This window comes from Kogia breviceps, chromosome 6, assembly GCF_026419965.1.
Source record: "Kogia breviceps isolate mKogBre1 chromosome 6, mKogBre1 haplotype 1, whole genome shotgun sequence".
NCBI lineage: Eukaryota > Metazoa > Chordata > Mammalia > Artiodactyla > Physeteridae > Kogia > Kogia breviceps.
In genome coordinates this window covers 73,261,230-73,289,163 of record NC_081315.1, presented here as the reverse complement: position 1 = coordinate 73,289,163, position 27,934 = coordinate 73,261,230, and the positions used below count along the sequence as shown (strand labels likewise).

The 27,934-nt window shown below is 37.1% G+C and overlaps 1 protein-coding gene across 3 annotated transcripts in view; it reads right to left on the bottom strand.

Moving 5' to 3' along the window:
* ATP10D (ATPase phospholipid transporting 10D (putative)) overlaps positions 1-25,653 on the bottom strand; it is a 121,930-nt gene extending 96,277 nt beyond the window's left edge. For 2 of the 3 annotated variants that reach the window (XR_010841049.1, XM_059067258.2), the window contains exon 1: positions 25,391-25,653. The gene's annotated coding sequence lies outside the window, so the exon portion shown is untranslated. Of the gene's footprint in view, positions 1-8,653; positions 8,687-25,390 lie in introns of those variants that run through there. The other variant, XM_067036044.1, reaches the window with a different exon arrangement.
* Between the last annotated feature and the right edge of the window lie 2,281 nt (positions 25,654-27,934).

The following is a 27,934-nucleotide window of genomic DNA, read 5'->3' as shown; positions in this document are numbered from 1 at the left end:
GCTCCATCCTTCTAGATCCTCAGCCCAAAGACCTTTGAGCCATCCTGGATCCTTTTCCTCACAACCCACATAAAGTCAGTCAGCAAATTCTGTTGGCTCTCCCTTTAAAATATATCTGGATCCTCACCGCTTCGCATCACCTCCACCACTATCGCCCTAGTCTGACTCTACTACCTGTCCTGTTAACACTTCACTTAGAACCCGACAATTTAAAACTTTTTCCACAATTTAAAACTCTCTAAAGCCTCCCATGTTAATTATAATATCAGCCACCAGTGCCACACGTACCTGACTCTCCGTGTCCTCTCCTCCTTTATTCCACCCCCTACACAGCCTTGTCTCAGCAATCCCTATTCTCCTTCCCTTTCTTATTCTTCATAGAATTTTAAGTCACTTTCTAACAATCTATAACCAGTTTTGCATTTTAACTCTTGTTGTCTCCCCCCCCTCCATCAGAGTGGGAGTTTCTATCTCCTTTGTCCACTGATGTAACCTAGGCTTAGAACAGTATCAGACACAGAGCAGACTTCCAATACATACTCGTGGAATGGATATATGAATAAATGAATAAAATAACACCTCTCTTGTATGCAGTAACGACCAGAACACCCTAACAACCACCAACTCTAGAAGTGATATAAGCTTAGTTATCTCATGATATCTTAGTTATTTCATGATATTACAGCTTTTATTATACATGCTAAACTATAGTTTATATTAAGATCTACAGCATGCAACCCTAAAATGGCTTCTAACAAGACTGCAACAAGACATAAAAAAGGAAATAAAACAAGTAGAATCTATCTTTTAAAATAGATGAGGTATTTGAATTTCACTGTTCTAAGAAGTTCTTCTGAATAACCTATTTTTTCAGAAGGTTTAAGGTTTACCCCTTAAGTATCAAAACAATTTCATCATGATAGAAATCATTATAAATGTGTTCTCAATTTTCCTACATTTTATACAGCACTTTAAATAAATTTTCTTCTGAGAATTCAGCACCAATGCTCAAAGCACCAATTATTGCAAAGGACTGTATAAAGTGATGCTTTCAGGGTCTTCAGAGGCATATCCATAGGTTTTCATGCAGCAGTTGAAGACCTCCATGTTTTGAATGCTCCCATCTGATTTCATAGGTTTGTATCTCCCTTGGTTGCCTAAATTATCTGCCTTTATCAAGATTGAACTCATACTTCCAACTACCTTAGAACAAACAAATAAACTGAATTAACAACCTCAATGGTCTTCAGGGAGCAGAATATAGAAACTTAGAAGGCTTATTTAGTGAAACCTACTCTCACTGTTCAGAGGTCACTTCTCCTTATATTTGTTTAATAAATAGGTACCGAAAAGCTACCATGTGTCAGCCAAGTACTGTTCCAGGCACTGCACACAAAACGAAGACATGTTTTGTGTAAACTCCATAGTTCTTGTCCTCAAAGAGCACACAGTCCAGGAGAGGGATCAGGCATGAAGTTCATGAGATTCCCTCATTACCTGAAATACTTCAGAGATTAATCCCCATGAGACAAATTTTGACATGTTTATGGCCAGGTTTCAGAGCAGCAAACACTAAGAGCATTAAAACATTAACCAATAGGTAAGTTCTGAAATGGAGCTAGACCAGATAAGTGCTCATTTTGAAAACTAGAGCCAAAGTATCTTTTTAAACTGGCAGAACACAAATTTCCTAGTGTGCTATCTCATACTCATTTATATGAAAGAGGGCAACCTTTAGCTCTATGTGATAAGCTGCGTATTTGTGTGTGTGTGTGTGTGTGTGTGTGTGTGTGTGTGTAAAACATGATAAACACACTGTATTGCAATCTAAAGATATGCTTTATAAGATTATTCAAAAGAAAGAGGAATGAGCTATGATTATTTGTTTCATATCTGCTCTATATGACCATCTGGTTCACTGCTTTAACCAGTAACTGGACAATGCCCAGCACATGGCAAGTACTCAATGAATATTTTGAAATAAATTAACTAGTGTCCAGTCAGGTTCATGGTGGTATACTATGCATCCAGGGAATGAGTATTCTTCAAATAAGAAAAATCTCAAGAGGATAAAGGTCAAGCAATCAAAAAACGTGCAAAAAGTATTGTTGAATGATGGAGTGGGGTTCTTTGCTGGGATTCTACTTGGTTAATTCCATCCTGATCTTTGAAATCCAAGGTGACCTAAAGCCACTGACCTTTCCCAGAGATGACAATTACATTTGTCCTCAGACTGTTGATGACTAAGTTGTGTTAAATCAGTGATCCTTGACTGGCTGCAATTCCTGCCTACCTTCAGGGACATTTGATAGTACCTAGACACATTTTTGGTTGTCACAATTGATGGGGTGAGGGCTAATGGAGAGAGGACATGGATGCTATTATAATGCATAGGACAGCCCCCCTAAGCAAATAATACTCTGGCCCCAAATGCCAATAATGCCACTGCTGAAAATGCTGGTCTACAGCAAGCCACCACATTGGTTCAAGGGAGAGGTAACTAGCAGAGTGCAAAGAGGACTTTTTCAGTCAGTCATGAGCTCAAATACTGATTCTGACCGTTCAGCCCCAGTAAGACTTTGCGTAACCCTCAGTGTCCCCATAAGGAAAATAAGACCTTCTTTTAGGTTTGTTTTAAGAAGTTAATATATGAAAGGTAAATTACACATAATATACCAATATTATGAGTACACTTACTAACTGCTTGATGCCAACTTCTCAGCCAGGTAGGAAAATATTTTAAAGATAAGGTTAGTCAGCCCTGAATCAAGATGGTGGAGTAGAAGGACATGCTCTCACTCCCTCTTGTGAGAACACCAGAATCACAACTAGCTGCTGGACAATCATCGACAGGAAGACACTGGAACTCACCAAAAAAGATACCCCACATCCAAAGCCAAAGGAGAAGCCACAATGAGACAGGGGCACAATCACAGTAAAAATCAAATCCCATAAGTGCTGGGTGGATGACTCACAGACTGGAGAACCCTTGTACCATAGAAGTCCACCCACTGGAATGAAGGTTCTGAGACCCACGTCAGGCTTCCCAACCTGGGCATCCAGCAACGGGAGGAGGAATTCCTAGAGAATCAGGCTTTGAAGGCTAGTGGGATTTTATTGCAGGACTCTGACATGACTGGGGGAAACAGACACTCCACTCTTGGAGGGCACACACAAAGTAGGGTGCACATCAGGACCCAGGGGAAGGAGCAGTGACCCCAGGGGAGACCGAACCAGACCTACCTGCTAGTGTTGGAGGGTCTCCTGCAGAGGCAGGGGTGGCTGTGGCTCACCGTGGGGACAAGGACACTGCAGCAGAAGCTCTGGGAAGTACTCCTTGGCATGAGCCCTCCCAGAGTCTGTCATTAGCCCCACCAAAGAACCCAGGTAGTCTCCAGTGTTGCGTTGCCTCAGGCCAAACAACCAACAGGGAGGGAACGCAGCCCCACCCATCAGCAGTCAAGTGGATTACAGTTTTACTGAGCTCTGCCCACCAGAGCAAGTCTGCTCTACCCACCACCAGTCCCCAGAAGGCAGACAGCAGAAGCAAGAAGAACTACAATGCTGAAGCCTGTGAAAAAAAAAAAACCACATTCACAAAGACAGACAAGATGAAAAGGCAGAGGGCTATGTACCAGATGAAGGAACAAGATAAAACTTCAGAAAAACAACTAACTGAAATGGAGATAGGCAACCTTCCAGAAAAAGAATTCAGAATAATGATAGCGAAGATGATCCACGACCTCAGAAAAAGAATGGAGGCACAGATGGAGAAGATGCAAGATATGTTTAACAAGGACCTAGAAGATTTACAGAACAAACAAACAAGAACAATACAATAACTGAAATGAAAACTACACTAGAAGGAATCAATAGCAATACAATAACTGAAATGAAAACTACACTAGAAGGAATCAATAGCAGAATAACTGAGGCAGAAGAACAGATAAGTGACCTGGAAGACAGAATGGTGGAATTCACTGCTGCAGAACAGAATAAAGAAAAAAGGATGAAAAGAAATGAAGACAGCCTAAGAGACCTCTGGGATAACGTTAAACACAACAACATTCGCATTATAGGGGTCCCAGAGGAGAAGAGAGAGAGAAAGGACCAGAGAAAATATTTGAAGAGATTAGTCGAAAACTTCCCTAACATGGGAAAGGAAATAGCCACGTAAGTCCAGGAAGAGCAGACAGTCCCATACAGGATAAACCCAAGGAGAAACATGCCCAGACACATAGTAATCAAATTGGCAAAAATTAAAGACAAAGAAAAATTATTGAAAGTAGCAAGGGAAAAAACAACAAATAACACACAAGGGAACTCCCATAAGGTTAACAGCTGATTTCTCAGCAGAAACTCTACAAGCCAGAAGGGAATGGCATGATATACTTAAAGTGATGAAAGGGAAGAACCTAAAACCAAGATTACTCTACCTGGCAAGGATCTCATTCAGATTCCATGGAGAAATCAAAAGCTTTACAGACAAGCAAAAGCTAAGAGAATTCAGCACCACCAAACCAGCTCTACAACAAATGCTAAAGGAACTTCTCTAAGTGGGAAACACAAGAGAAGAAAAGGACTTACAAAAACAAACCCAAAACAAGAAAACAGTCATAGGAACATACATATTGATAACTACCTTAAACGTGAATGGATTAAATGCTCCACCCAAAGACACAGGCTTGATGAATGGATACAAAAACAAGACCCACATATATGCTGTCTACAAGACACCTAGGGACAAATACAGACTGAAAGTGAGGGGATGGAAAAAGATATTCCATGCAAATGGAAATCAAAAGAAAGCTGGAGTAACAATACTCATATCAGAAAAACCTCAAATAAACAATCTAACCTTACACCTAAAGGAACTAGAGAAAGAAGAACAAACAAAACCCAAAGTTAGCAGAATGAAAGAAATCATAAGGATCAGAGCAGAAATAAATGAAATAGAAACAAAGAAAACAATAGCAAAGATCAATAAAACTAAAAGCTGGTTCTTTGAGAAGATAAACAAAATTGATAAACCATTAGCCAGACTCATCAAGAAAAAGAGGGAGAGGACTAAAATCAATAAAATTAGAAATGAAAAAGGAGAAGTTACAACAGACACTGCAGAAATACAAAGCATCCTAAGAGTTTACTACAAGCAACACTATGCCAATAAAATGGACAACCTGGAAGAAATGGACAAATTCTTAGAAAGGTATAACCTTCCAAGACAGAACCAGGAAGAAATAGAAAATATGAACAGACCAACCACAAGTAAAGAAATTGAAACTATGATTAAAAATCTTCCAACAAACAAAAGTCTAGGACCAGATGGCTTCACAGGTGACTTCTATCAAACATTTAGAGAAGAGCTAACACCCATCCTTCTCAAACTCTTCCAAAAAATTGCACATGAAGAAACACTCCCAAACTCATTCTATGAGGCCACCATCACCCTGATAACAAAACCAGACAAAGATGTCACAAAAAAAGAAAATTACAGGCCAATATCACTGATGAATATAGATGCAAAAATCCTCAACAAAATACTAGCAAACAGAATCCAACAACACATTAAAAGGATCATACACCAAGATCAAGTGGGATTTATCCCAGGGATGCAAGGATTCTTCAATATATGCAAATCAATCAATGTGATACAACATTTTAACAAATTGAGGAATAAAAACCATATGATCATCTCAATAGATGCAGAAAAAGCTTTTGACAAAATTCAACACCCATTTATGATAAAAACTCTCCAGAAAGTGGGCATAGAGGGAACCTACCTCAACATCATAAAGGCCATATAAGACAAACCCACAGCAAACATAATTCTCAATGGTGAAAATCTGAAAGCACTTCCTCGAAGATCAGGAACAAGACAAGGATGTCCACTCTCACCACTCTTATTCAACATAGTTTTGGAAGTCCTAGCCATGGCAATGAGAGAAAAAAAAAGAAATACAAGGAATACAAATTGGAAAAGAAGAAGTAAAACTGTCCCTGTTTGCAGATGACATGATACTAAATACATAGAGAATCCTAAAGATGCCACCAGAAAACTACCAGAGCTAATCAATGAATTTGGTAAAGTTGCAGGATACAAAATTAATGCACAGAAATCTCTTGCATTCCTATATACTAATGATGAACAATCTGAAAGAGAAATTAAGGAAACACTCCCATTTACCACTGCAACAAAAAGAATAAAATACCTAGGAATAAATCTATCTAGTGAGACAAAAGACCTGTATGCAGAAAACTATAAGACACTGATGAAAGAAATTAAAGATGATACCAACAAATGGAGAGATATACCATGTTCTTGGATTGGAAGAACCAACACTGTGAAAATGACTATACTACCCAAAGCAATCTACAGATTCAATGCAATCCCTATCAAATTACCAATGGCATTTTTTACAGAACTAGAACAAAAATCTTAAAATTTGTATGGAGACACAAAGAACCCCAAGTAGCCAAAGTGGTCTTGAGGGGAAAAAATGGGGCTGGAGGAATCAGGCTCCCTGACTTCAGACTATACTACAAAGCTACAGTAATCAAAACAATATGGTACTGTCACAAAAACAAAAACATAGATTAATGGAACAAGATAGAAAGCCCAGAGATAAACCCACACATCTATGGTCAACTAATCTATGACAAAGGAGCCAAGGATATACAATGGAGAAAAGACAGCCTCTTCAATAAGTGGTGCTGGGAAAACTGGACAGCTACATGTAAAAGAATGAAATTAGAACACTCCCTAACACCATACACAAAAATAAACTCAAAATGATTAGAGACCTAAATGTAAGACAGGACACTATAAAACTCTTAGAGGAAAACATACAAAGAACACTCTTTGACGTAAATCACAGCAAGATCTTTTTTGATCCACCTCCTAGAGTAATGGAAATAAAAAATAATAATAAACAAATGGGACCTAATGAAACTTAAAAGGTTTTTGCACAGCAAAGGAAACCATAAAGAAGACAAAAAGACAACCCTCAGAATGGGAGAAAATATTTGCAAATGAAGCAACTGACAAAAGATTAATCTCCAAAATTTACAAGCAGCTCATGCAGCTCAATATTAAAAAAAACAAACAACCCAATCCAAAAATGAGCAGAAGACCTAAATAGACCTTTCTCCAAAGAAGACATACAGATGGCCAAAAAGCACATGAAGAGCTGCTCAACATCACTAATTATTAGAGAAATACAAATCAAAACTACATTGTGGTATCACCCCACACCAGTTAGAATGGGCATCATCAGAAAATCTACAAAGAACAAATGCTGGAGAGGCTGTGGAGGAAAGAGAACCCTTTTGCATTGTTGGTGGGAATGTAGATTGATACAGCCACTATGGAGAACAGTATGGAGATTCCTTGAAAAACTAAAAATCGAATTACCATATGATCCAGCAATCCCACTACTGGGCATATACCCACAGAAAACCATAATTCAAAAAGACACATGCTCCCCAATCTTCACTGCAGCACTATTTACAATAGCCAGGTCTTGGAAGCAACTTAAATGCCCATTGACAGATGAATGGATAAAGAAGATGTGGTACATATATACAATGGAATATTACTCACCATAAAAAGGAATGAAATTGGGTCATCTGTTGAGATGTGTATGGATCTAGAGACTGTCATACAGAGTGAATTAAGTCAGAAAGAGAAAAACAAATATCGTATGTTAACATATATGTGGAACCTAGAAAAATGGTACAGATGAACTGGTTTGTAGGACAGAAATTGAGACACAGATGTAGAGAACAAACGTATGGACACCAAGGCGGTTAAGCAGCGGGGGGAGGAGGGGTGTGGAATGAATTGGGAGATTGGGATTGACATGTATACACTGATGTGTATAAGAACCTGCTGTCTAAAAAAATAAAACAAAATTCCAACAAACAAACAAACAAAAAGATAAGGTTAGTAACTTAAATAGGACATTCAGAATTTTAAAGCTGGAAAAAAACTCTTAAGTATCCAACTAAATATTTTATAAACAAGAAAACTGAGATTCAGGACATCGACTAACCCAATATTACACATCAAATCAGTGGCAGCTCATTAAAAATAAACCAGCTTATTCTCTCCACTATCATTTTATTACTTACATACATATATACTTTCATTAATTTCTAAATTATGTCATGATTTATGAATGTGTCATAAATTAGTTAAATCAATTTGAATACAAGATTCTATGCCTGCTAAAATTTTATATTATAGTATCCTTAGACCTTAAAGGAACTAAGATTGATTCAAATTTATATCTGAAAATTTTCACAGCTAATTTTTAGGATCTGCCCTATTGTTTCGGTTTCATCCAAGAAGACCCATAATCACCCACAATGGCCTACTCTTTACAGTGATACTTTATAAAAGCAATACAAGAAATTATTCATTTCAGGGGTTTAAATATTTACAAGAGGAGCATACTTGAGAAAAAAGCATGAACAAACACACAGAAACTGACAAACTGCAAATAAATAGAAAAAAAATATATTTTCAACTTCACTAGTAACCAATCTAAGAAAAGCAGTTAGTAATTTTTGCCTTGAGTGTAGCAAGGAGTTTCTTTATTCATGGTGTTCAATGAAGCCAAGTTTTCATGTAGTGCTGGGGAAGTCTAACCTGCTTTTAATTTTCTGGAGCCAAAAGGTAGTAAGTCTAAAAAATGTTCATTCTTAGGCTTCCCTGGTGGCGTAGTGGTTGAGAGTCCGCCTACCGATGCAGGAGACACGGGTTCGTGCCTCGGTCCGGGAAGATCCCACATGCCGCGGCCACGGAGCGGCTGGGCCCGTGAGCCATGGCTGCTGAGCCTGCATGTCCAGAGCCTGTGCTCCGCAACAGGAGAGGCCACAGCAGTGAGAGGCCCGCGTACCGAAAAAAAAAAAAAAAAAAAAAAAAAAAAAAAAAAAAAAGTTCATTCTTTTTGGCCCTGAGTAGAAAGCTGATCAATTCAGCACTGGAAAGCACACTAACCCAAATGTCCAGATAAAGGTAAATTGTTAAATCGTGGTATATCTAAATGGAAATATACTACAGTTATTTAAATGACGTTTAAATAAATTTGATAAGCAAGAAAATATTTAAAGTTTATAAGGTGTTTTGTTTTTCTGGGTTTTTTGTGGGGTTTTTTTTGTTTTTTTTTTTGGCCATCCCCTGCAGCTTGCAGGATCCCAGTTCCCTGACCAGGGATTGAACCTAGGTCCCTGGCAGTGAGAGTACAGAGTGAAAACCACTGGCCTACTGGGGAATTCCCTATAAGGTTTTAAACCATGATTTAGACCTGTATATAAGTATTATCTCAAACAGAATATATGTGTGTGTATCTATTTATATATAGAAATTTGGAATTAAATACTCTTTAAAACTCTAGCACTGGTTATTTTGAGGCAATATATTAGTAGATGATTTTAAAGTATCATTTGTAACTGTCTCTTTTTTTATTTTTATTTTTTTTACCATGAGCATATGTATTTAGTTTATAATTAGAAGACAGATCTTTATTTAATCAAAAACTATTCTTAAACTCTAATCACACAAAACCTATTAAACTGCATTTAATCATGAAACCTATGCTTATGGTGGAGAAAAGCATAGACAGAAGTTAATGTATTGCTTCTAAATGTAGGGAAAACATGCAATCTTTTAAGTTTTTGTTTTAAGAACAGCCTTAAAAAGTGCAAAACAAGCATGCTGCCTCAACACTGAAAAAGAACATTCACATCCAAGTCCACAAGCAGCATATGTATATACTACTACTAATTCTCCATATTATATCAGAGAAAACAAGAAAAACATAATTGAGTATATAAACTTCATTGTAAAGGCAATGTATATATGTGTCCTTGCCAAGAAGTTTTGAATGTAATTAAAAATGTTGCAAAGCCAACTAAAGCATTCAGGTCTCTTTTAGACAAAAGAGAATTACTAAAAATATCTAATAGATGTGGCTGGTTACGTTTTTAAGAGAGAGCTTACTTAAATGGCTACATGATTTGGGGAGATTTTCTTCTTAATGAACTTTAGGTTTGAAACAGAATTTAAATGATACTCTACAAAAGAAAGTTCAGGTAATTGTTACAGTAAAATATTTTATACTTATGTAGAGGATATATGTTTCTAGATATCAAAGTAATCTCAAAACCTCAAATACAAGTCTGTTATGCTTCTCACATATCACCTTCATTGCTCTTTATTTTAGAAATTAAAGTCAGTGGGGGAAAAACACAGTTGTAGATCAGGTTTTAATTCCTACTTAAGAAACTATTTCAAGATTCTTTCTGCTGATTCCTAATATCTTCATGACATGACCAATCTACAATATTATGAAGTGACCATGTTCAACATCACATGGGCCTGATAGGATAAAGAAAGCTGACAAACAAAATTTCCAGCAGTAAATGAGAGAATCTGACCTGACTAAATCTAAAGTGCATTAAAAGAATATAGCCTATGTTGAATACAGATGCAGTATGGAAACACTTTTATGCTGGGACTCTATATAGAATTAATTGATAACAATTTTAATGCTCACAGTAGAAATCAATATTATTCCCCACCTCTACAAAGACACTCAGGGAAAACTTGATTTCCTAGGCACCAACTCTCTACTGAGAGTCATAAGGATTCACACCTGCTTCTTTTAACCATCCTCCAAAAATATACCCAAGGTCAAAGGATGGGGAAAAAACATTCCCCCTTTCTCCCCTTATGAAAAAACATTCATTTTAATTATGTTTTGGAAGGGAATTTGTTGCCAGGAAGTAAGTAATAACATAAAACCAGCCAACACAAATCTTTAAGTAGTGATATTAAAGACTGTCTTTTTGGACTGTTTTGTAAGTTTTGTGTCTTAAATTAATGGTTATTGAAGCCAGTTCAGTGGTATCACAGAGCTATTTGAAATGGTATACAGAAAAGTCAATGGAATCATCTTTCCTAGAGGCCTTTTAAAGTAGACCAGCCAGTTCTTCCCTGGTGGTGCAGTGGTTAAGAATCTACCTGCCAATACAGGGGACACAGGTTTGAGCTCTGGTTTGGGAAGATCCCACATTCCGCAGAGCAACTAAGCCCGTGTGCCACAACTACTGAGCCTGAGCTCTAGAGCCTCTGAGCCACAACTACTCAGTCCACGTGCCTAGAGGCCATGCCCTGCAACAAGAGAAGCCACCACAATTAGCAGCCCGCACACCACAACAGAGTAGCCCCTGCGCACCACAACTAGAGAAAAGCCCATGTGCAGCAACAAAGACCTAATGCAACCAAAAATAAAATAAATTTAATAAAAAAATCATTCACTAAAAAAAGTAAAAATAAAGTAGACCAGCCAAAGCAATTTTGAGAAAAAAGAACAAAGCTGGAGGCATCATGATCCTTGACTTCAGACTACACTACAAAACAGCAGCAATCAATAGAGTATGGACTGGTCCAAAAACAGACACATAGATCAGTGGAACAGAGAGCCCAGAAATAATCCCACACACATATGGTCAATTAATCTGTGACAAAGGAGGCAAGAACATACAATGTAGAAAAGACAGTCCCTTCAATAAGTGGTGCTGGGATAACTGGACAGCTACATGTAAAAGAATGAAATTAGAACATTTTCACACACCATATAAAAAATAAACTCAAAATGGGTCAAAGTCCTAAATGATATTTATTTGGATCTGTCTCCTAAGGCAAAGGAAACAAAAGCAAAAATAAACAAATGGGACCTAACTGAACTTAAAAGCTTTTGCACAACAAAGGAAACCATAAACAAAATGAGAAGACAACACACTGAATGGGAGAAAATATTTACAAATGATATGACCAATAAGCAGTCAATCTCTAAAATGTATAAACAGCTCATACAGCTCAATATAAAGAAAAAAACCAATCCAATCAAAAATGGGCAGAAGGCTTGAACAGACATTCTTCTGAAGAAGACAAGATTGCTAACAGGCATGTGAAAAGATACTCAACATCACTAATCAGGAAAATGCAAATTAAAACCACAATAAGGTATCACCTCACACCTGTTAGGATGGCTATCACCAAAAAGTCTACAAATAACAAATGTTGGTGAGGATGTGGAGAAAAAGCAACCCTAGTACACTGTTGGTGGGAATGTAAATTCATGCAGCCACTATGGAAAACAGTATGGAGGTTCCTCAAAAAACCACCATATGATCCAGCAATTCTACTCCTGGGTATACATCTAAAGAAAATGAAAACACTAATTCAAAAAGATACATGCACTCCAATGTTCATAGCAGCATTATTTATAATAGCCAAAATATGGAAGCAACCTAAGTGCCCATCAACAGATGAATTGATAAAGATGTGGTATACATATAAACACACACACACACACACACAGAAACACACAATGGAATATTACTCAGCCATAAAAAATAATGAAATTCTGTTATTTGCAACAACATGGATGGACCTACAGAGTATTAAGCTATTAGGTCAGGCAGAGGAAGACAAATTCTGTATGTTATCACTTATATGTGGAATCCAAGAAATAAAAAAGGAATGAATATAACAAAACAGAAACAGACTCACAGATATAGAGAACAAATTAGTAGTTACCAGTGGGGAAAGGGAAGGGAAAGGGGCAAGACAGGGGTAGGGGATTAAGAAGTACAAATTACTATGTATAAAATAAATAAGCTACAAGGATATACTGTACAGCACAGAGAATATAGCCAATATATTATAACAACTTTAAATGGAGTATAATCTATAAAAATATTGAATCACTATGTTGTACATCTGAAACTAATACAATATTTTAAATCAACTGTATTTCAATTACAAACTAAAATAATAAAAGAATAAGACAGAAGGAAAACAAAGAAAGAAAATAGACCAGGCACTTGCCTGCCAAACTGAATATGGCCTGCTCTTCTAGGATCTTAAGCCTAAGCCTTTGTCCTCAGACTACCACAGGTCAGAGTCACCTGGAGAGCTTGTGAAAACACAGATTCCACCTGGTACACACACGCTCTCACCCCAATTTGATTCAATCAGTCTTCAGTAGGGCCTGTGAATTTGCAGTACTAATAAACTGGAGTGATGCTGATGCTCCTGGGGACCAGACTTTGAAAACCATTGACCTAGGCAATTCAAATTTGCTCTGAAGAGACTTATTTTTTTGTACTTTTTAAAAAATTTATTTTTATTGAAGTATAGTTGATTTATAATATTGTGTTAGTTTCAGGTGTACAGCAAAGTGATTTAATCATATATACACACACACATCCATTTTAAAAACTCTTTTCTATTATAGGTTATTACAAGATATTGCATATCATTCCCTGTGCTATACAATAAATTCTTTTTTATCTATTTTATATTAGTAATGTGTATCTGTTAATCCCATACTCCTATTTATCCCTCCCCCAACTCCTTCCCCTTTGGTAACTATAAGTTTGTTTTCTATGTCTGTGAGTCTGTTTTGACAGGACTTATTTTTAATTTCAACATATATTTTCTCCATGAAAAAGTATATTTTTCCATTACTATTAAATATCATTTTTATGCAACTATTCATTTATATCCCAATGATGCCTATATTATTGTTTTAAAATAACAGTGAAACTACTTTTTTATACACAGAAAATAGGGCAATTATTTTCTGGATTAGTCACCACAGAAATTTGTAAAAAGCAAAAGAAAATAAAATGCTTAAAAGACTAAGGGATAATAAAAGAAAAAAGAAATTGGGAAGTGGAGTTATTTGTAGCTAAAATGGAAAGAATTTAGGCACTGAAAGATGGTATATACTCATAAAACTAAATAGACTATGTCAAATGTTTTCCAAAGGCCTCTAGCAGATCATTAACCTGAGCTATGAAATATAAACCAAATAAAAAGGCTAAAATTTTTAAGTATGTGGCATTACTGGATAGATGAGGAAGACAGGCATTATTTTAGTTGAACTATTAAATAATATATCTGTATAATGAATGAGAGGTTTAATTAATTTCTAAAACTAAAGATTCAATTCTGGAAGCATTTGGGTCACTTAAAATATGATATAAATATTCCATAGAAAAGTATTATTTCACTGTGGATAAAAATTACTTCAGCACATTACCTAAAGTGACAAAAGCATAGATTATATATGTCAATTACTTAAATTGTCTCAACACATATACACTTAACCCTTGAACAACATGGGTTTGAACTGTGTAGGTCAACTTATATGCTGACCTTTTTTTCAATAAATACAGTACTACACCATCCACAGTTGGTTGAATCACGGAACCGAGGATATGAGGGCCAACTATGGGACCTGAGCATCTGTGGATTTTGGTATCCATGGTGGGTTCTGGAACCAACCCCTCACAGATAAGGAGGGACGACTGTATTTAAATTGTCACCAAGGCTTCCCAGTATTACTAAGTATAGTATATAAACAGCAACAAGAGCCAGATGAAAGCTACAAATGATATTAAAAAGAAGTGGATAGTGTTCACTGGAATTATAAATTGGATTCATGATAAGTGGTCAGTTCCAATAGTTACTAGATGCTCTCCACCCTTCAAAACATATCCATTTTGAATTAGAAGTGACATTATAAACAGCCATTTTCAAAACAACAACAAACGCATCTGCAGTCAGTAGAAAGAACACAAGCTCTAAAATGTTCAAATGATACCGATGCTCAGTCAGATTCACAGTCAGCCACCTACCACAAGCTCTTTGCCTTTCTGAGCCTCAGTTTCCACATCTGTAAAGTGGAAATAACGTCACATACCTCACAAAGTTTTGTAAGGAGATTTATAAAATCAAAGTATCAGCACTGTGCCTAGCACACTGGAAGTGCTCAACAACTTCATTCTCTCAACTAATGCTTGTTGAGCTCCTACTATATGCCACGCATTGTAACAGATAACAAGATAAATCAAGGAACAAAATAGACAAAAACCCCTGCCTTCAAAAGGAGCTTATCTTCTAGTGTTCATTTCCTTTACCTTGTCTTAGGCACAGTGCTGTTTCTTTGAAAATGAATAAGCATGCCCAGAACAGGTCAAAATACTCAATTCACAAAAAAGATAACACTAGGGTAATCGTGTAGCACATACATTTAGGGAAATAGAACATCCTATGAGAATGCACGACATGAGGTTGGAAGACAGAAAGGGAGAAGAGAGTAGGCTTCCCAAAAGAGAATTTTAAGTGAGTCTTGGGAAATGTTGAGAATCTGACAGAAGAGATTTGTAGATTTTAGTAAAGAAAATATTATGAATAAAGGCAAGGAGGCTAGAAGCCCCTTTAACCCAGTGTTAGGTAACACTGAGTAGTTCAACATGGCTGGAGATTCAAATACGAATTAAGAAAGGATGGGAAATTAAGAAGGGAATCTAGTCATAATAAGTCTTTACCTACTAAGATGAAGAATTTTATATTTAGATTAAAGGAAATGGAAAGTCAACGATATTTGAGAAGGTGTAACATGATGTGGACATTTAAAGGATTTCTTTGCAAGAGGCATAAAAGACAGATTGGAATGGGGGAGAAAAGGCAGGGAGACTAGACTGGAAAAAATGAGTAATGTGCTTCAGAGCACAGTTTACCAGTAAGCTAAAAAGGAGTGGAATTAGAGATTTCCAAAGGTTATCTCTGAGTGCACCTCGATGACACAGCAACACCAAAAGCTGGAGAGGGCAACACTGCAACAACCTGGCATGAGCCACACTCTCATTTTCCCCACTTGGCTCTATCCTTCCTGTACTAGTTCCACTCCTGTCTTCTGCTTGTTACCAATACTGCATTCTTAATAACAACATACCTTATCCACACATTCCTATCATCACCCCACCCATCTTGACCATGACCCAAATCAAGCAGGCAAAAAATGTGACAAATTGGGCAGTAAGGACCACCAGATCCCATCTTTTGCACTAGCCTGGCTCAAAATGAAATGTGATAATTTGGGAGAGGAAAGTCAGTTTAGGACTCACAGTAACAATTACTTTCCAAAATTCCCTTGCCTTATTGAAAGCATTCCTTTTTTCTCTCAGTCCTTGGTTTAGGAACATTAAAAGTATAATAATGCTTCAGATTTAGGTATCAGGAATCTGATGGATGGTAGAGGAGGAAGATCCTGAGCTCACCTCCTCCCACAGACACATGAAAAGAACAACTCTCTCTGGGAATGACCTGAAGACTAGCAGAACAGCTCTTCTATAATTAAGGCTACTAAACAAACAAATGAACAAACCACACACACATTGAAACAGAGATGAGGGCAGAGAGGTGGTCTATTCAGGACCCACACCTCTGGTGGGCAACCCACAAGCAAAAGGGGATATTACAAACTCAGAGGTCCTCCCTAAGGAGTGAGGGGTTCAAGCCCCACATTGAGTCCCCTTAACTGGTTTTGAAAACCAGCAAGGCTTATGACCAGGAGAGCTGGAGGGCTGTAGGAAACCAAGACTCTGCTCTTAAAGGGCACGTGCACACACTTACTCAATTTGGGTACCAGCCCAGAGGCAGTAGATTGAAAAATGCCTGGTGCGCTAGCTGGCCAACCAAGACCACCCCAGCATGTCCACCCCACCCCCCAGCTCACACCAGGCTCCAGCCACTGCCCCCACCACCCCCAAGGCAGCAGCCCCAAACTGCCTTGGGAGAAGCTCCAGCCTGCACTGGGCTCAGGCTCCAGTCCCTAGCCCCAAAGCAGTGGCACCCAGTGTGCCCCAGAGAACCATCAGCTCATACCTGCTTCAGCTACAGCCCTTCCACCAAAGCCACCAGGCACACAAAATTTGCACAGGGACACTCTTTCACAAAGACACACCTTCAAAACAAGGAGAGGTAACTGTTTTGCCTAATTCATAGAGACAAACACAAAGTCAAACAAAATGAGAAGACAGAGGATATATTCCAAGCCAAAGAACAAGACAAATCATCCAGACAGAAAAATCAATAAGGAAACACTGGCCTTAAAAAAACATATTAGACCAGATAAGCTTAATATATGCAGAACATTCCATCCAAATACAGAAGGATACACATTCCTTTCAAGTGCACATAGAACATTCTCCAGGATAGATCACATGCTAGACCAATAAAACAAGTCTCAATAAATTTAAGAAAACTGAAATCATATCAAGCACCTTTTCTGACCACAAAGGTATGAAACTAGAAATCAATTATAGGGGAAAAAATGGAAAAGATACAAACATTTGGAAATTAAACAACATGCTATTAAGAAAACCAATGGGTCAATGAAGAAATCAAAGAGGAAATTTAAAAATACCTCGGATGAATGAAAACAGAAACACAACTTTCCAAAATCTATAAGACATGGCAAAAGCAGTTCTAAGAGGCAAGTTCACAGCAAAATAAGCCTACATCAAGAAGCAAGAAAAATCTTAAACAACCTAACTTTACACCCAAAGGAATTAGCGAAAGAATAAACAGAACCTAAAGTTAATAGGAGGAAATAATAAAGATCAATGTGGAAATAAATGAAGTAGAAACTAAAAAACAATACAAAAGCAAATGAAACTAAGAGCTCGTTTTTTGAAAAAATAAAATTGATAAACCTTCAGCCAGACCCATGAAGAAAAAGAAGAGGCCCAAATAAATAAAATGAAAAATGAAAGAAATTCCAACTGATATCACTGAAATACAAGCAACCATAAGATAATACTATGAACAATTATATACCAACAAATTGGATAACCTAGAAGAAATGGATAAATTCCTAAAAAATATAATCTTCCAAGACTGAATCAGGAAGAAATAGAAAATCTGAATAGACCAATTACTAGTAATAAAATTAAATCAGTGATTTTAAAAAATCCCAATAAACAAAAGTCCAAGATGAAATGGCTTCACAGAGGAATTCTACCACACATTTTAAAAAGAGGTAATATCTATCTCAAAATATTACAAAAAATTGAAGAGGAATGATTTCAAACTCATTCTGTGAAGCCACTATTAACCTGATACCAAAACCAGAAAAAGGCACTCCAAAGAAGATAACTACAGGCCAATATCCCTGATGAACATAGATGCAAAAATCCTCAACAAAATATTAGCAAACTGAATCCAACAATACACTGAAAAGATCATACGTCGTAATCAAGTGAGATTTATTTCTGGGATGATTTGATCCACAAAAATCAATGTGATATACCTACAATAACAAAATGAAGGATAAAAATCACACGATCATCTCAATAGACACAGAAGAAGCATTTGACAAAATTCAAAATCTATTCATGATAAAAACTCTCAACAAAGTGAGTACAGATGGAACATATCTCAACATAATAAAGGCCATTTATGAAAGACCCACAGCTAACATCATATTCAATAGTGAAAAGCTGTGAGCTTTTCCTCTACAATCAGGAACAAGACAAGTATGCCCACTCTCCCACTTTTATTCAACATAGTACTGGAAGTCCTAGGCTCAGCAATCAGACAAGAAAAAGAAATAAAAGGCATCCAACTGGGAGAGAAGTAGTAAAACTGTCACTAATAGCAGATGACATGATACTATATACAGAAAATTCTAACTCCACCAAAAAAACTATTAGAATAGGGGCTTCCCTGGTGGCGCAGTGGTTGAGAGTCCGCCTGCCCATGCGGGGGACGCGGGTTCGTGTCCCGGTCTGGGAGGATCCCACGTGCCGCGGAGCGGCTGGGCCCGTGAGACGTGGCCGCTGAGCCTCTGCGTCCGGAGCCTGTGCTCCGCAACGGGAGAGGCCACAGCGGTGAGAGTCCCGGGTACCGCAAAAAAAAAAAAAAAAAAAAAAAAAAAAAAAAAAAAAAAAAAAAACTATTAGAATAAATGAATTCAGTAAAGTTGCAGGATACAAAATTAATATACAGAAATCCATTGCATTTCTATACAGTAATAATGAACTGTCAATCTCATTTACAATCACATCATAAAGAATAAAATACCTAGGACTAAAGCTAACCAAGAAAGTGAAAACCTCTACTCTGAAAACTATAAGATGTTGATAAAAGAATTTGAAGTTTACACATATAAATAGAAAGATATATTGTGTTCATGGATCAGAATAATTAATATTGTTAAAATGTCCATACTACTCAAAGCAATCTACATATTCAATGTAATCTCTATCAATATATCCATGGCATTTTTTCACAGAACTAGAATAATCCTGTAATTTGTATGAAGCTACAAAAGACCCTGATTAGCCAAAACAATCTTGAGAAAAAAGAACAAAGCTGCAGGCATTATGCTCCTTGAGTTCAGACTATAATACAAAACTACAGTAATCAAAACAGTACAGTACTGGCACAAAAACAGACACACAGATCAATGCAACAAAATAGAGAGCCCAGAAATAACCCTACACACATCTGGTCAATTAATCCATCACAAAGGAGGCATGAATATACAATGCAGAAAAGACAGCCTCTTCAATAAGTTGTGTTAGGAAAACTGGACAGCTACATGTAAAAGAATGAAAATAGACCATTTTCTTACACCATATACAAAAATAAACTTGAAAAATGAATGAAAAAATTGAACAAAAGACCTGAAACTAAAAAACTCCTAGAAAAAAACATAGGCAGTACCCTCTTTGACATCAGTCAGCAATATTTGTTTTAATATGTATTTTCTTTCTTTCTTTTTTGGCTTCACCATGTGGTATGCAAGATCTTAGCTCTCCAACCAGGGAGTGAACCCCTGCCCCCTCCAGTGGGAGTGTGGAGTCTTAACCACTGGACTGCCAGGGATGTCCCATTAGCAATATTTTTTTGGATATGTCTCCTCAGGCAAGGACAGCAAAAGCAAAAATAAATAAATGGGACCACATCAAATGAAAAAGCTATTGCACAGTAAAAGAAACCTTCAACAAAAGGAAAAGACAACCTACTGAATGGGAAAAGATATTTCCCAGAATATCTCAGAACTCATACAACTCAATATCAAAATAACCAACCTGACTAAAAATGGGCAGAGAATCTGAATAGGCATTTTTCAAAGAAGACATACAGATGACCAAGCATTTGAAAAGATGCTCAACATCACTATTATCAGAGAAACGCAAATCAAAACCACAATGAGATACTACCTCACACCTGTCAGAGAGGTTATCAACAAAAAGATAAGAAATAACAAGTACTAGTGAATATGTATAGAAAAGGGAACACTTCTGCACTGTTGATTGAGATGTAAATTGGCACTGCTACTATGGAAAACAGTACGGCATTTTCTCAAAAATTAAAACTAGAACTACCATACGATTTAGCAATTCCACTTGTGTATTTCTCTCCCCAAATTAAAACACTAATTCACAAATATACATGCACCTCAATGGTCACTGAAGCATTATTTACAATAGCCAAGATATGAAAGCAACCTAAGTGTTCCTCAATAGATGAATTTTTAAAATGTAGTAAATATGTACAATGGAAGATTACTCAGTCATAAAAAAAATAATGAAATCTTGTCATTTGTGACAACAGGGATGGGCCTAGAGGGCATTATGCTTAGTAAAATAAATCAGATAGAAAAAGACAAATACTGTATATTTTCACTTATATGTGAAATCTAATAAATCAACGAACAAATATAACAAAGCAGAAACAGACTCACAGATATAGAGAACAAACTAGTGGTTGCCAGAGGGGAGGGGGGAATGCATGAAACAGGTGGAGAGGATTAAGAGGTGCAAATTACCAGTTATAAAATAAATGTCACAGGGATATAATGTACAGCACAGGGAATACAGTCAATGATATTGTATAATTTCAAATGGTGCATAATGTATAAAAATATTGAATCACTATTTTGTACACCTGAAACTAATATGGTATTGTAAGTCAACTATACTTCAATAAATTTTTTCTTAAAATGATTCAGGCATTTTTCTAACCTGGCAGTTAGACATGCTAATTTGTTGGCTGAAGGACATCCAGATTAGTAGAGAGAATCTTTGTCATGAAAACATCTGAGAATACCTGTCTATGAAAGGCTTTAGTGAAGAAGGATAATTAAGATTTTTACTAGAACCTTCTATATATTATTATAGTCTGTAAGGGGAATGACAATGCTTAAACATAGTGCTAAGTAATTATGAGTACTATAAACTGAAGAAAGACTTCACAATGTTTTTGGATAATTTAAAACTAATTTTCACCTTATAACCAAGATACTAAGATTTTTTTTTATTATTTATCCTACATAAAGAGTTGAAATTTTGTAAGTTCATTTTGTAATGGAAATGCAGCTGTACTCATCTTCTTCATTCAGAATGGCCTTAAATGGAATAAGTAGATTTTAGCAAAATAAATTAAGGAGTATTTAATTAAGGCTTATCAGCATGAGACCCTTGCAGATGTGATCAACAGGAAATGAAAAGGAATAAAGCTCAAATCAGTCAAACACTGGTTGTTATTTCAGAAAACAGCTGGGGGCGGAAGAGTGAATGTGACTAGAATAAGTTTTATCTTTTGATTTCCCTTATAATCCAAATATTCTCACCAGCAAATATAATTCAGAAACAATGAAACCTGACATGGAGTTACACACAATGAGACTGTGGAGGCTTTGAGTAAAAGAGGGGAAAGATAATATTGTCTATGTGCTCTTCATTCTATGACAAATTGCTTCATCAGGATAGCAATTTTTTTCCCTTATAACTAAAATATATTCACTGTAGAAATTGTAGAAACTAAAGATTAATACCATGGAAAAAAACAGAAATCATCTATAACCTCACTACCCAATAAGTACTATTAACATTTGGTTTATTCTCCACAAATAGTTTCTATGCATAGACTGGATTTTTTTTCAAAAGTAGGGTATTATTTTGTAACTTACTTTCATTTTTTTCATGAACATTTTTCCATATCATTAGTCTTCCCAACAACCTCACACATTTTGATTTGCTTTCCATGTTTGTTAATTGTGATGTGTGAAAATGGAGTAACTTATTGCTATACTGAGTATTCTCTGATTAGGAGGTTAGTATACCTCTCCCCTAAACCTTAGAAAAGTCTTTTTTTTCTTTGTGAATTGCCCACTTATGTCTATTTTTCTTTGGAGATCATTTTTATAGAGGTGTTCAACTAGCTCTCATTGCTTTTTATAATATCTTTTATAGGGCATACTGGCATTTATAGTATAGAGCTTACAGTTTGTCTTTTAATTTTGGTTATGGTATTTCTTGGCAATATTTTTCAAAATGGCATTTTTGTGATTATAAAAATAGTTGCTGTAGAATATTTGAAAATATCAAGAAAAATTAAAAGCTGTAACTCTACCACCTAAAAATCTATTTTTTTCTATGTGCTGTATCAGTGGATTTATCCATTGATACAAACAGGAACTTGTATGCAAATGGAAAGCGACACAGTCTTGTTCAGTGTTTGTTAATTTAGAACAATGCCTGATATATAGTAAGAGCTTACTGAGTAAATAATACATCTATTTCAAAGTTGCATTTTACACATTCAAGATAACACTATTAAACCTTGCTCTCTGGCTTCCCTGGTGGCGCAGTGGTTGAGAGTCCGCCTGCCAATGTAGGAAACACGGGTTCGTGCCCCAGTACGGGAAGATCCCACATGCCGCGCGGAGCGGCTGGGCCCATGAGCCACGGCTGCTGAGCCTGCGCGTCCGGGGCCTGTGCTCCACAACGGGAGAGGCCACAACAGTGAGAGGCCCGCGTACCACAAAAAAAGAAAAAAAAAAAAATCTTGCTCTTTTCATTTAATAGATTACAAGGACCTTTCTAAATCATGAAATTTTTTCAAAAATATTTAGGAAACCGAATTTTATCAAAGCAGATATATAATACCTTAATTTGTCTAAATATTTTTCTATTGGGGGCTTTATTTTGTTTCTAAGTTTTCCATATTACAGATAACACTAATGAACATATTTACAAATCTTCATATGGAATTCAGATGATTTCTGTAGGATATATTTCTAGACCTAGGATTATTGAGTCAAACTCTACAAACATTTGCAGATTTTAATATATATTCCCATAGTACTACCTCTAATAGTTGCATGAATGTACCTTTCATTGAGCAGCATAAAAGAAGATTCCATTAAGGCCACACTCATTTATGAAACTAGTCCCACTATAACTTCGTACAGTGATACTAGTTTTGTGAAAAGTATTGTTTCTATGACTAAGATGGTTTTTGAAATGAAATAAATCCATCCACAGTAGTAATGTCCATCTAAATTATTTGAGGCAAGCTCAAACAGATGAGTTTGGGAATAGCAGAGGAATTGAAATTCGCGACACGTGAACTACAGCAAGCAACAGGTGAGTCCATTGAGGGTTCGGAATAGGCTGTGTTTATGGGCAGGGCATGTAAAGAGGGAAGAGTTCAGAGTCTGTTAAAGTCAAAACAAATTGAGACCTGCTTTGAAAATTCCCTGAGCAGACAAAACCAGTCTAGTCATACAAGCAAAACTCAATTCAGCTCATTTTTTGAGACCAACCCGACCTGGATCATTTCTTCATTTCTTGCTCTGAAAACCATAAGAAAAAACTTTCCAAGACTGCTATGAGGCAACCTCTGATTCACGTCCTAACATTTAAGAAAATTCCAATTTATCAATTTCTGTAAATCAGGCATTCATGGGAAATCGGTCTCTCAGTCTTTGTTTTGTTTTCCTAAAGGCACATGCAGGAGACTTTCCATTCTATCCATTTTAGATCGAAATTCTTTCACAATAGGAAGGGGAAAATGTTTTAAGAGAATACACTCATAACAAACCAGGTGATAAGGAAAGCTGCTCAGCTGCTAATACTTTGGGTTTTAAGAATCCCCAAATGATCCTGTTTGTAGCATTTTCTTTGCTTTTCCCTCATTAAAAAGACTACTTTCAACTAGATCAGACAAGGCTTGAATATGTGGACATTTTTACCTCTTCATTTTTAAAGTTAATTCTAAGTACATTCGTCTAACAGGTGAGTCATCTCTGTTCTATTACAAATTATAATCAAATTCTGAGCATTTCCTCCATTTTACTGATATCAAAATAAATGATATCCTATTCAAATTCTATTTAGTCACTAAGCAATTGTATTGAATAAGTATTCAGTTCTTGCTATGCAAGGTCAAACAGTCCTGACATTCTGTTTTAGACTGCTTAGATTCTCCATCTCTTTCATACAATTTAACAAATGTTAAATTGGCAGTTACACCGTTACTTTTTAAAACTCTCTAAAACTTTTTGAATGTTGGAGAGTTGTTTTTCAACATATATGGTATGATCTCCTTTTGATAAAAAAACAAACTATCTCAATGTAGGTATGCATTTGTAAAGGGAATAGAAGAGTCCAGAAAGAGCAGACATTACCTTTTAGGGTAGATTGGAGTGAGGTCTTGCACCTGGGCACTTTATGAGTTTACTGTTACAATGACCATGTATTACATATTGGCTCTGAACAAGTCACCAAATATCTTTTTATGATGGTACTCCTCACAGAAATGTGACCTAACCTAATTTTAAAATAATTATCTCCTCTGGAGTCACTTTTCTGATACAGTAACATTGGCGGATAAGGAGCCCGCTATCCTTGTGGGTCATCTTTCAAGGTTGATTAGAGTCAGAGGCTTGCTCTCAGACTATGGAACTGTTTTTCTCCTTGGAAAGAACTAACGTGAAAAGAAGCAAGAAGAATCTCTGGTCTTATTTAGATAACATTCTGAATACCCGAGTTAACATACCCCTATGATTAAGAGTAGTTTAAATACATCATTTCTGAAGGCACAGGAAGCCCGACCCTCCAGAATGGAGGTTTCACTAACCAGCCAGATGTCTCTCTGCTGTATATAGTAAAGTATAATTACTTATTTTATAATGTAAGATAAAGGGTGCCCTAAACAACAATTAAGTTCTGCAAAGTTAGTGTTTGCGGGGAAGAACGCGAGCTTTTTCGTAGCGCTCCTGTAAAAACTATTTCTGACCAAGCTCCAACACAAACACCTTTTTCTTCCTAAGGAATCAACCCGTGGTTTATTTACTGGGTTAAAATTACAACCCCCATTCTTTTCATTACCTTTGAGACAGAGCCAAAATTGCTTTAAACTGTTCGATTTCACAATGAGATGACAAAGGTGTGTGTGCATAATTTATCTTTTCACAAAACCCAGCATTCAGAATAAAATAATCCCTCTCCTGAAATCAAGAAACTGAAAATGGTGTAAGATTCTCTCTCTTTTTTAAAGTTCAACAAAAGCCCTAAACTCCAGTTTTGAGGCACTTCATCCAACCTGAACACAATTATTGGGGGAGGGAGAGGAGAGAGACAGAGAGAGTAAAGAAACAGAGGAAAAGAGCGTGGGTAGTGAAACGGAAGGCAGGGAAACTGTCCAAGAGGCTCGCTGGTTCACCCTTACCAATTCGTCTCTGGGCACACATCACAGCATGATGATCACAAGTCCCAAGATGCAAGAACCAAGCACAAATCCGGAGAGAGGAGGCGGGTTATGCTTCTATGCCAGCCATTTGACTCTGAAGAAAAAAAAAAAAAAAATCACTTCTCAGACAACTCCCAAGCTCAGCTGCCGGTGCCGGAGCCCCGCCTGGGCAGAGCTGGCAACCCTCCTCACTCCGTTCCTTCCCGCGTTCCTTCTCCTCCTGATCGCCTTTCCGCCGGGATGCAGAGCGGCCGGAGCTCCTGAGAAAGGCCAATCGCTCGCCGCCCCACCTCTCGTGACGTCGGGGTAGGGGGCGGGGCTGGCCGCCAGGGGGCTTTCCAGCTCCAGCTGAGGGCTAGAGATTCCTGTCTGCCTGCGGCAGTAGTCTCACTAGACCGGGACCTGACTGCTCTTGGAGTTTGGTTCATGCTTGTGTCGCTGAAATTCTGTTTAACAGTTCACCCATTTACCTAGACTTGAAACGCTTGGCAGTTATTTTTTGGAGGGTAAAGAGGTCAAATCTAAACTTAATATTGTTGTTGTATAACTAGAAAAGTTGAGAAAAAGACCATAATTCTGATTTGGTCTTTTTTCTCACTCCTTGACCTTCTATTCCCTCCCTCACCCGGTGTAATGTGTCTTTGTCCTGCCATGGTCTGCTGGGTTAAAACTCACAGCTTTTTAAAAAATATTACTCCTAAATAAATTCCAGCAACCCATCTGGTCTCTCAAAATTTCCGACCGACTAAGTGCTGTGAGAAAGGGAAGGGCATGCAGAGAAGGCAGAACCAGCAGTGGTAATAATTCAGACCAAAGAGTAATAATCACTGGCTGCCAATTGTTCTCTCCCACAAAGATAAAGAAGGGGCAAATCTCTCCACAACTCTATTTTGTATCTCTATCTTCCATTTTCTCAAATGTTTCTTAAATACGCGGCAGAAGTGAAGAAAACTAAATGATCCTACGAATGTTTCACGAATAACAAAGAGCCCATCAGACGGACCGATGGAGCTGGGAGACTTGCAAACTCTCCCAGGCCAGGCTGGAGAGGCCAAACAAGTTTCTGCACCCACTGTGTAGATGCCGCTCCCAAACAAGGAGAAACAAGCCCTGGGTGTGACTTCCTGTGACAGCCAATTCAGGAAAGCTCCGTTTTCAGGCAAGGGCAAATCTCTGTAGAGTTTAGTCAATTCTGGGAATAAACCTAGCCTAACAGAGCAGACTGTCATTTACGTGGTCTGTGAAACTCCTGGCCCTGGTAGCCCTTTTTGCAGTCATGTGACTCCCTAACATGATACAAAAGATGAAGCAATTTTCCCATCTGATAGCCAACCTTCTTGAGGAGACAAAATTTAAAATGGGCCTTCCATGGTTTCCCAAATCAGCACTGATGCTGAAATAATCTCAGTGGAGGGCTTTCTTGGGAGGATACATACCGGGACAATTCAGGCAGGGAGCTAGTATTTGCAGCTTATTTGGATTGCTTAAATCAGGGGTTCTAACAAGCCACACATCAGAGTCAACTGAGGAGCTTGATGCCAAGGCCCCACCCAAGCCAATTAAACCTGAATCTCTGGGGATGGAGTTCTGGCAATCTCTCTCTTTTTTAGGGTGGGGTGGTGAGTTGTTTGTTTAAAAGCTCTCCAAGTGATTCTAATCTGCAGCAACGGTTTGAGAATTACTGGCTAAGATTTAAGTTGTCTTAGAGGAAAATCTACATTATATTTAAGTTAAAAAAATGCAGTAGCAGAATAATGTAAAACACTTTGTAATACAACTTATGCCTTATATATTTATATATTTGTACATTTAATATAAATGTAAAAATATGATGTTAAGATACACATCAAAATTGTGTACTCAGAGGGAAAGGATGGGAGAGTGAGGGGAATGGAAGAGTGAAGGGACATTACTAGCTTTCCATTTGTTTCTGTATCATTTGACTGAACGGAAGCATGTGTCCCATTTATGATTTAAATATATCTAATCAAGTTTTAAAAATTAATACTTATAAGTGAAATAGGTGAGGGAATTTAAGAGGTACGAAGTTCCAGTTACAAAATAAATGAGTCACGGATGAAGTGTACAGCGTGGGGAATATGGTCAATAATAATGTAATATCTTTGTATGCTGATGAAGGTGGTCAAAAGGTGCAACCTCCTGCAATAAGATGACTAAGTTCTAGTCATGTAATGAACAACATGACTAATATAAGTAACACTGCTGTGTTACATACATGAAAGTTGTTAAGAGCTAATCCTACCAGTTCTCATCACAAGGAAAAAAAATTATTCTTTTATTTTTCATCTATATGAGATGTTGGATGTTCACTAAACTTATTGTGGTGATCAATTCATGATGTGTGTAAGTTAAATCATTATGCTGTACACCTTAAACTTATACAGTGCTGTATGTCACTTGTATCTCAATAAAATTGGAAGAAAAAATTAATACTTATGAATATCTTTGCAAATAACCACTATTAAAGTGAGCTTCAGTTTGGTTTTGCAAATGTTTCTCTAG